Raw genomic sequence first — 10,709 nt, forward strand, 5'->3', positions numbered from 1 at the left:
CTAAATTCTTTATCAGACATTTCTATGATTTCCATTGAACTGTCTGTGGATGAAGAGGAGTTATGATTTTCTTTTAGAGGAGAGGTATTTTCTTGCTTTCCTGTATTTCTCATGGTCCTGCAGTGATTTGTAACATCTGATGGAAAGTGTGTTTCTTCCCAAACTTGAAGCTCAATCTGAGCATCCAGGAGTGTGCAGAAAAGAAAACACAGAGAAAGAAACAACAGCAACAAAAAACAACCAAGAAACAGAGAAAAGGAGAAGAAAAAAAAAACTAAAAAAAATTTTTTTTTTAAAAAAAGGCTGAAATTAGGAAACCGTGTGGTGTGAAATCAATTGTTCTCCGGAATCATGAAGGTGTTTTCTGAGGCCTGCTCCCTTGCCTGTACCGGTTTGGAAGGAGGAGAGGGTATTATTTACAAGATAAAAGGAGAGTAGGGGCTGAATGTTGAGAAAATGCTGTACCTTAAAACATTTTTAAAAAGGAAAATTACAAAAAATATATGAGAAGACAGAAACAGAAGTAGACAGAGACAGAGGCAGAGGTAGAAGGAGAAAGAAGACTTGAGGGAGCTCCTACCACTGGGGATTGTGTGCTGGAGGCTGAATTATCAGTAGAAAATCTTCATTTTTTTCCCCTGAAATCACCAGTTCTCAGGAGCCATGAAGATATCGTCTAAGTCCTGCTCCCTTGCCTCTTCACTGGAATTTGAGGGCTGGAAGCTGAATTATTAGTAGAATATCTTCATTTATTTTTTCCCTGAAATCACTAGTTCTACTAGTTTTCAGGAACCATGAAGATGTCTTTTTGGTTTTTTTTTTGACAATTATTTAAGACCTTTATTAAGAGATGCTTGCAGTTTGTTGACTTTTTGAAAAAACTTAAGTTGTAAACTTTTATTACAAATTAAAAATGAAGTTCTTAAAATCTCAGCTTGATCATATATGAAACAATTTAAAAACCTTTAAAGGTGTATTGAGAAACACCAGGCTTTTTAAAAAAAACATTTGTCATTACCAAAAAGAGACATCTTTAGGTAGAAATAATAAAAATCCCATGCTGCATAGATAATGCAGATAGTTCTAGTTATCTGGTCAATGGGCAAAAAAAGAAAGCAATTAAGGTCTTCAGCTCCAATCTTATGTTCATTTCTTATTGCTGGAATTTCATATTCACTTCTTGTAGGATGACTAAACTGGATGATGGTAGAGATGGTAAGACGGTGTTTACTCAGCCCCACCTTGCTCAGCCTTGAGAGTGGATGAATTCTCAGCTGTTGAATCAGTTGCTTTTGTCCTTTGCCATCTTGTGGTTTAGGATTCTCCATCAGTTATTGAAGTTGCATTGGTACTGACGCTGAGGTGGCTGCTGACCTTGGGTCTCATCTCTTCAATTTTCCTTATCCTCTTCATTGCTGTCCTTTCTGGGCTGTCACTGGTGAGGAGGGCCCCTGCAAAATCGTGATCTGTAACCCCAATACATATTCTGCCTCCCTGGCCTACCTTGTCCTCCTGCACCCTGGTTACCAGCACCCTCCATCACTTCTCCCTGCACAGGAGGGTTGGAATACTGTGGTCAGTGCAACAGGGTCTCCCAGGTAGTAAGGGGGAACCTTTCCCTGCCGTAGGGCCGGCGTTGTTGGGCCTGACTTTTGGGAGCGCTCTCTGATCTCTCATTTTTTTCCCCATTCTCACTATTCTGGTCATTTTGCTGGTAATTGTGTAGAGGACCCCTACGACGTGGATAGCATCTATAATGGTTAAGGTCTGCTGCATATTTATTACTACCTTGAAATGGAACTCCACCAGGGTCTGTAACAGCTGCTGCCTCTGCATCCTTTTCTCCTTCAACAACGTCAAACTCCACAGTCTCTCCATCTCCTGAACTGCAAAAGTACTTCCTGGGGTCATTTTTCTTTATGGCAGTTTGGTGTACAAATACATCTTCCTTGGTGTCATTCCTGTTGATGAAACCATATTCGTTTCTTACATTGAACCATTTTACTGTTCCCGAAACCTTCATTGGAATGGCTTTCTTGTTCCCCCACCACTCCATATGCCACTGCCTGTGGTGCCTGGCTTGGTGTCAGCAGCGCTGAGGGCGGGGGTGGTGCGGGGCGGGTGGCCAGTGGATGCTGGGTCTCTGCCTCACTGCTCATGGTTACAGTGGTGGTGACTGGGGCTGGCTGCGGGTGTGATGGAAACTAGGCCAGTGGCAGCAGTGGGGCTGCTCAGGGCTATCTGAGGTGCTCTCTCTGCTCCCGCTAACAATCAAATTAATAAAAATAACTCTTTAAACAAATTCACAGGCTTTTCCCTGCGCTTTTGTATCTTTCTCAGGTGAAAAATTTAATCACCTAATCATACAAGCTCAGTTAACTTGGAAGAAGTGAGCATCCGTATATGGATGAACTGCCCAATGAGATTATTGCCCCAGTGGGAATCAGGATGTTTACCTAACAACCCACCATGGTTGTGAATTTTGTATGTATATTTGGGATGGCAAGAGGGAAGATATTAAACTTCCCTGTGCCAGGGGCGGGGTGGGAGGAAGTGTTTTGCAGATGAGCTATTTGTAAATCCTGATAAGTTGTGATTGATGTGGTAGATGTTCTGCTGTTTCCTTAGGGCTGCTTGATTACTTCTAGCTAACTGTCCATACAATCCAGCACCCACCCATGGGACCTGTTCAGTGTGGAGTGAGGGCTACCAGGGTGAGGAACCCAAGCAAGAAGAAGGGTTCGCAAGAAGATCTCAGGCATGGTTGACCAGGAAAAAATCAGGATCCCCCCATCCCTGCCACATACTCATGAGGGTGGTCCCTATGCTCCCAGAGCCACCAAGTGATTTGCAGTTCTTAGGCCTCTCTAATGCCCCAATTGTACTGCAAGGTTCCCTGATCTTGTCAACACCTGACTGGGCTCCTGCTATCTGCATCCACCCTTCCATCCATACATTTCACTCAGAAGAGTATCACTACTTTTCTTGGGTGCACTCGGGGCTCTGCCTCAGGCCCAATCTCACTGGAAGAAGGCAGAGAGAGTGAAAGTGAAAAATAACCTCTCAGAGTAATGGCCACATGACAATCCCTTCCCTCCATTGTCCTCTCTGGGTTTTGGGCATGAACACACAGATTCCCAGAATGATTTTCAAGTTGCCTAGTCTGCGTTTTGAACTATGGTCTACCATGTTGGAATACAACACATTAATCATCACACCACCTGCTGTCTTCTTTGGCTTTTTAATTGTAAAGCTTAAAAAAAAATTCAAGCTTGTATATACTCATAAATAATGCTGATTTTAATAATAGGTGCTTATTTTAAAATTGATTTTTACTTCAAGGACAATTCTTCTTGGTAATAATCACAGAGATTATAAACAGCTATAACAGAAAAAAAGAAAAAGAAAATACAGTCAGCTTCAACAATAAGAAGACAAAATCTGGAAGGGTTACTCTGTTTAAAGGGAAATTAAAGAAGGATTATTTAAATACTATGAAACAAGCATTCTTTCTCACTTTATACCTGCAGAAACCAATTTTGTTTGCTAGTTTACCATTTCCTTTGCTGGGAAGTGTACAGACCACCACTCTGACATTATCCTTTTGTGCAGGAAACTTTCAAATCCATGTTTGGTCTGTACAGAATACTGTGAGGCGATGCTGTGCAAACACTTCCTGAGGAATTACTTTTGTGTGCAAATTTGCAACTGGATAAAAACAAGGCATACCTCAAGGAGAGTGGTGGTGGCAGAGCTTTGAGCACCACAGACACATGTGTAGTGTTCATGGCTATGGGCATCTATTTTTCTGCACTATCATCTCCCCAAATATTAGACCCCAAGAAAGAAATGTTTTTTTTTTTTTTTTTTAGGGGTTTTCACTAGAGGGCACATATGCTCGCCAGAAAGACAGAAATAGACAGAGAGATAGAAAGCGAGAAGTCACCCCCTGGGGGGATGGCCATGCCGCAATCTCTTCTCCTCCATTCTCCTCTTGGGATCTTGGGCACACGCAGCCGGTGTGAGTTTAAGCCACCAGGTCCAGGACTTGAACTACGGTTGACTACATGGGAGTCCAGCGACATAGCCATTACACTAACTGCTGGTCCCAGAAAGGGATACTAACTGCTACAAACTAATAAAAGGGACAAAATTGCAAGGCAACTTTTCTACAAAATTTAATAATATACCAACTCATACATTCAAATCTGTGTTTCTACTCATTAACCCCACATAAAAACTATTAAGAAAAGAGTCACAGAACCAGATTTTGCTTTCTGCCCCACAGAAAATTAAGCATTGATTCCTGTTACTTAGGGTGCAGCTCTGACAACTGAAGTTATGAAATGCCACTGTAACCTAAGATTAAGGCCAACTTTAAAATACATACTGTATTTCAAAATAATGATCAACTATTTACTTTTACATATCATTACTTCAAGGTGACTGATGGGTTTTTAAGAGTCTAGTTTCATGAAACCAGCAGGTGGGGTGATGGTTAAGGTGCTGACTGACTGTGGTTTGAGTTCCAGACCTGGAGGCTTGAAACTTGCACTGGGTACATGTGCATATGTTTCCAAGATCTCAGAAGAAGGGAAGAGAGGGATTGTGGTGTCCCCATCCCTTAAGGAGTTATTTCTCACTTTACCTCTGTCTGTCTCTCTCTCTCTAGTAAGTACACATACCTAAAGCAAAAATCTCTAAAAAAATTTTCAGTGTCTTGTTTTATGGGACCTCTAGGTGATGTGATGTTTAAGGCAATGTACTCCCACATGGCTGACCACAGTTCTAGTCTCAAACATGGTAGCTTGAAAATCATGCCAGATACTTGTGCAAGGGTAAGGTGTCAAGAAGAGGTCATTAAAGGAGAGATGAATGAAAAGGTGTAGAGGAAGTGTTTCTAAGAGTGACCCATAATTTATATCATATAGGCTCAATTTAGCAAAGATTGTAATACACAACATAAGTTATAAAAAGACACGTGATATATCACACATATCCTTTTTTAAAAAACAATTTTGCTTTTTTAAAAATTTGTATCCATCTGAGAACCATAGAAAGAGAAAGAGAAAAAAAAAAGCAGGAAATCACCTCCCAGGTGGGCTTATTACACAAAAATCCATTCTCTTCTATTCTTCTCAGGATAGTGGACATAAACACACACATTTGGCTATTGTGTTTTTCAAGCCATTAGATCTGGAATTTAAACTGTGCTTTCAGCCATGTGTGGTCCATTAACCACCATTCCACCTTGCTGGCCTTCCACATGTTTCTAAAAAGAAATATATAAAATCTATGAGAAAATAAAAATATATTGAGAGACATGAAAAACCTTGGTTGTACATAACATGCACCTAGGTTCATATGGAAAATTTATCTTTAAAAAATGGCTAACTTCCCAAAATTTATCTATAAATTTAATAGCATCCTATCAAAATTTCAATTTGTTTTCTTTTGAAAGAAAAAGGGACCAAAATTATTCTAAAGTTTAGCTAAACATCAAATATACATACCTATATATACCTATATAATTAGCCAAACAATTTATGAATTAAGGCAATGGGAATAACTATGAATAATATTACCTGACTGTAACAAATATTATGAAACTATAATATAGCAATAATAGACAAATACCAAGGAACCATAATATAAACAAATTATACAGATAAATTTACATTGGAACAGGACTTTCTGTAGAAGAAGAAAAATATTTTACCTTGACACATCTATTTTTCATTGTCTTTCATAAACAGAAAGAGGGGTCAATAGCTGATATGTTGATTAAGGCACTGGACCTTCACATGGCTGACCATGGCTGGACTTGGTGGTTTGTTTTCTCACTATTTCTGGGTGTGTGTATGTGTGCGTGTCTTTGTTTATCCCTGGTCAAATTAAAAAATAATAATAACAAACATAATTAAATAAATAATACCTTAAAAATAGAAAAGCTTCATAGACTATTTTTTTTCTTTTTGGAGAGGTTTTTGATATAGGACACGTACACTCGCCAGAAAGACAGAGAAAGACAGAGAGACAGAAAGCAAGAAATTACCCCCCTGGGGGGAAGTCCATGCCACAATCCCTTCTTCTCCATTCTCCTCTCAGGATCTTGGGCATGCACACACACAAGCCCGGTGTGTTTAAGCCACCGGGTTTGGGTCTTGAACTGTGTTTGACGACATGGGAGTCCAGGGACATAGCGATTATGCTAACTGTTGGTCCCAGGCTTCATAGAACAGTTTATTTAATTTAATATTTTTTGAACAGAGAGAGAGAAAGGGAAAGTGATAAAGCAAGCTGCCAGGTCCAGGACTAGAACTGAGGTCAGACATGTGGGAGTCCAGTGCCTTAACACCACAATATCTGCCAGGCCCAGCTTCAGAGATGTTTTATGAAGTACTAAATAGCACTGTTGGTGTGGAGAAACACAAAATATAGCTCTGCCTCTGCTGGAAGGGCACCTTAAAACAGCAGTGCTAATTCTTTCCCATTACATTCAAATATAATATTTAAAAGATGAAGGACTAGACATTTTTGATAAGTATTTATCTTCCCCATTCAAAGTGAAATGATCAGGAGCCCTATACCATTTATTATATTCAGATTTAATAACTATATCCACTTCCTAGAGCATTATAGGAAGCAGCTCTTAATAATTCTCAACATTACAGTGTAGTGTGTTGTTAAGGCACTGGATTACCTCATGGCCAACCATGATTCTAGTGATTGACTGGCAGCTTGAAAATCACAGAGTGTGTGCTAGCCCAAGGTCCTGAGAAGAGAATGGAAGAGAGGAATTGCAGCATGGCCATTTACTTTGGGACGATATTTCTCACTTTCTCTCTCTCTGTCTCTTTTAGGTCAATGTTCGCACCCTATGACAAAAACCTAAAATAAATAAGTAAAATAATAATTATTATCAACATTACAAAGGGAGCTTTAGTGCTCAAGTACTGCCCATCCCTAAGCTACAGTACTGCTGAGACTACAACAGCTGGGGAGATCATGTTCACCAACAGAGGGAATGAAAATGCTCTATGACAGTTGGTCCCCAACATCACCACAAATATGCCTTAGTGAGGCAAGGGACCATCTAACCAATGCATAACATGCTTCTGTTTTCCTATATTCTTAGCATCGTGCCCTAAAATCCCACAGACATTTTGGTGGGCTCCTTGCAATATCATAAATTTTCTAGGAAGCATTTGTGAGTTTGAAAACATGGTCGATAGTTGCAAAGTGCACGCTCTTCAATGTACAGAGTAGAAAAACATAAATGGATGGGGCAAAAAGTTCTAGCAAAAGTTGTTATCTTCTTTTAATAAGACTTTCTAATGCTAAAAAAACCCCCAACTCTTTTAAAGAGGTTATTTTGGTTATGAGTGAAAAATACTGTATTGCAATTATCTGCTTGATTTTAAAGCAAAAAATATATTAACATATCAAACTCATAAATCAAAATTCAGAGTCCAAAAATGAACAAAGCAAGCAATTTAAGGGAAAAAAATTCTAACGCTTTTTCTTTTTTGTTATCATTATTATTCCACTTATATAAAATAACCAGAAAAAAGCAAATCATAACCAAGTGGATTTGCAGGGTGGGAGAAAAGTGTGCCACCAGAGATTATTATTTATTTTTGAGTAATAAAAAGTTCTAAAATTGGATTTGATCATAGATGAATAAATCTATAAATTTATTAAAACATTTTGAACTAAACACATAAAACAGATAAACATTGTGACCAGCAGGTGGCACAGTTGTGAACACATGGGACTCCCTCAAGGCTGACAACAGTTTGAGTCCCTATCACAGTTACTTGAAAGTCACACTGGGAGCATGTGCATGCATGCCCAGAATCATTAAAGGAGAATAGAGAAGGGATTGCAGCATGGTCATTCCCAATGGAGTATGATTTCTCTCTCTCTCTCTCTCTGGCAAGTGCCTACACCCTATAGCAAAAATCTCTCCCACCCCTGAAAAAAGCCCAGAAAAATGTTATTGTGTATAATTATTCCTTACTAACCTTTCTTCAAAGTGGTTCTAGTTCTACTAGAAACATTGATGTCAAAGATGCAAAGAGTTTGAATAATGTCTCAGTAAAAATAAAAATGAATAAAATCAATACTATTAATGTATTTTTAAAAAATATCTAAAATATATGAGTTTAATAAATATTAAAAATAAATATTTGGGGCCCAACAGGAAGTATAGTGGTTAAGGCACTTGGCTTCCACATGGCCAAACACAGTCTGAATCCCAGTTTTTGTTATTTGCTTTCTCACTTTTTTATTTTCTTACACTCTGTTTCTCTCTCTCTCTCATGGGCATACATGCTCTACAGCAAATTTTTTGAAAATAATAATAAAATAAATGCATTTAAAAAAAATAAAATATAAACATTCTAGGGGCCAGCAGATGGCATAATGGTTAAGTTACTGTATTCTCACATGACTGAGGTTCAAGTCCTGGGCCTGGTAGTTTGAAAATTACACCAGGCATATGTGCATGCATTCTCAAAACCCCGTGAGGAGAATGGAGAAGAAGAAATTGTGTTGTGGCCATTTCCCCTGTGGGGTGAGTTCTCACTTTCTACTTTTCCTTTCACTGTCTCTACCTCTGGCAAGTGTACCTGCTCTATGGCAAAAATTTTAAAAATAAATAAATAAATATTTTACTGTCTTGTCTATTTTGAAAAGTCTGTATACTCAACACTATAGCTTTTTTTTTTTTTTAAAACTTTTTACTTTTGTTCACCTTCGCCGCCTTCGTCGAGATAACCCACCCACGCCGAGGCTGGACCCCGGCACAGTACTGCCGATATAACAACAGCTACAGAGATCACGTTCACCAGCAGAGGGAGTGTCCATTCCTAAGCTACAGTACTGCCGATATAACAACAGCTACAGAGATCACGTTCACCAGCAGAGGGAGTGGAAGTGCTCTATGACAGTTGGTCCCCAACATCACCCCAAATATGTTAACCAATGCATAACATGCTTCTGTTTTCCTATATTCTTAGCATCTTGCCCTAAAATCCCACAGACATTTTGGTGGGCTCCTTACAATATCATAAATTTTCTAGGAAGCATTTGTGAGTTTGAAAACATGGTCATAGAGTTGCAAAGTGCACACTCTTCAATGTACAGAGTAGAAAAACATAAATGGATGGGGCAAAAAGTTCTAGCAAAAGTTATCTTCCTTTATTAAGACTTTCTAATGCTAAAAAAAAAACCCCTCTTTTAAAGAGATTATTTTGGTTATGAGTGAAAAATACTGTATTACAATTATCTGCTTGATTTTAAAGCAAAAGATATATTAACATATCAAACTCATAAATCAAAATTCAGACTCCAAAAATGAACAAAGCAAGCAATTTAAGGGAAAAAAATTCTAATGCTTTTTTTGTTTGTTTGTTATTCTTATTATTCCACTTACATAAAATAACCAGAAAAAAGCAAATCATAAGTGGATTTGCAGGGTGGGAGAAAAGTGTGCCACCAGAGAGTTTATTATTATTATTTTTTGAGTAATAAAATGTTCTAAAATTGGATTTGGTCATAGATGAATAACTCTATATAAAACAGATAAACGTTGTGACCAGCAGGTGGCACAGTTGTGAACACATGGGACTCCCTCATGGCTGACAACAATTTGAGTCCCTATCACAGTTACTTGAAAGTCACTCTGGGAGCATGTGCATGCATGCCCAGAATCATTAAAGGAGAATAGAGAAGGGATTGCAGCATGGTCATTCCCAATGGAGTATGATTTCTCTCTCTCTCTCTCTCTTTCTCTCTCAATCTCTCTCTCTCTTTGGCAAGTGCATACACCCTATAGCAAAAAACTCTCCCACCCCTGAAAAAAGCCCAGAAAAATGTTATTGTGTATAATTATTCCTTACTAACCTTTCTTCAAAGTGGTTCTAGTTCTACTAGAAACATGGATGTCAAAGATGCAAAGAGTTTGAATAATGTCTCAGTAAAAATAAAAATGAATAAAATCAATACTATTAATGTATTTTTTAAAAATATCTAAAATATATGAGTTTAATAAATATTAAAAATAAATATTTGGGGCCCAACAGGAAGTATAGTGGTTAAAGCACTTGGCTTCCGCATGGCCAAACACAGTCTGAATCCCAATTTTTGTTACTTGCTTTCTCACTTTTTAATTTTCTTACACTCTGTTTCTCTCTCTCTCTCTTTCTCATGAGCATACATGCTCTATAGAAATTTTTTTGAAAATAATAATAAAATAAATGCATTTTTAAAAAATAAATAAAATATAAACATTTTAGGGGCCAACAGATGGCATAGTGGCTAAGTTACTGTATTCTCACATAACTGAGGTTCAAGTCCTGGACCTGGTAGTTTGAAAATTACACCAGGCATATGTGCATGCATTCTCAAAATCCCGGGAGGAGAATGGAGAAGAAGAAATTGTGTTGTGGCCATTTCCCCTGTGGGGTGAGTTCTCACTTTCTACTTTTCCTTTCACTGTCTCTACCTCTGGCAAGTGTACCTGCTCTATGGCAAAAATTTTAAAAATAAATAAATAAATATTTTACCGTCTTGTCTATTTTGAAAAGTCTGTATACTCAGAACTATAGCTTTTTTTTTTAAGAAAAATCTTTTCACTTTTAGTGTAAACAAAACTTTGTTATAATGTTAAAACCACCACATGCAATTTCTTAACAGTACAAAGA

General features: G+C 38.0%; 1 pseudogene; it reads right to left on the reverse strand.

The window, feature by feature from the left end:
• Positions 1-1,227: 1,227 nt before the first annotated feature.
• LOC102480563 (nuclease-sensitive element-binding protein 1 pseudogene) lies at positions 1,228-2,159 on the reverse strand (annotated as a pseudogene).
• Between the last annotated feature and the right edge of the window lie 8,550 nt (positions 2,160-10,709).

The sequence above is a fragment of the Tupaia chinensis genome, unplaced genomic scaffold (genome assembly GCF_000334495.1).
Source record: "Tupaia chinensis unplaced genomic scaffold, TupChi_1.0 Scaffold144926_1, whole genome shotgun sequence".
Lineage (NCBI taxonomy): Eukaryota > Metazoa > Chordata > Mammalia > Scandentia > Tupaiidae > Tupaia > Tupaia belangeri.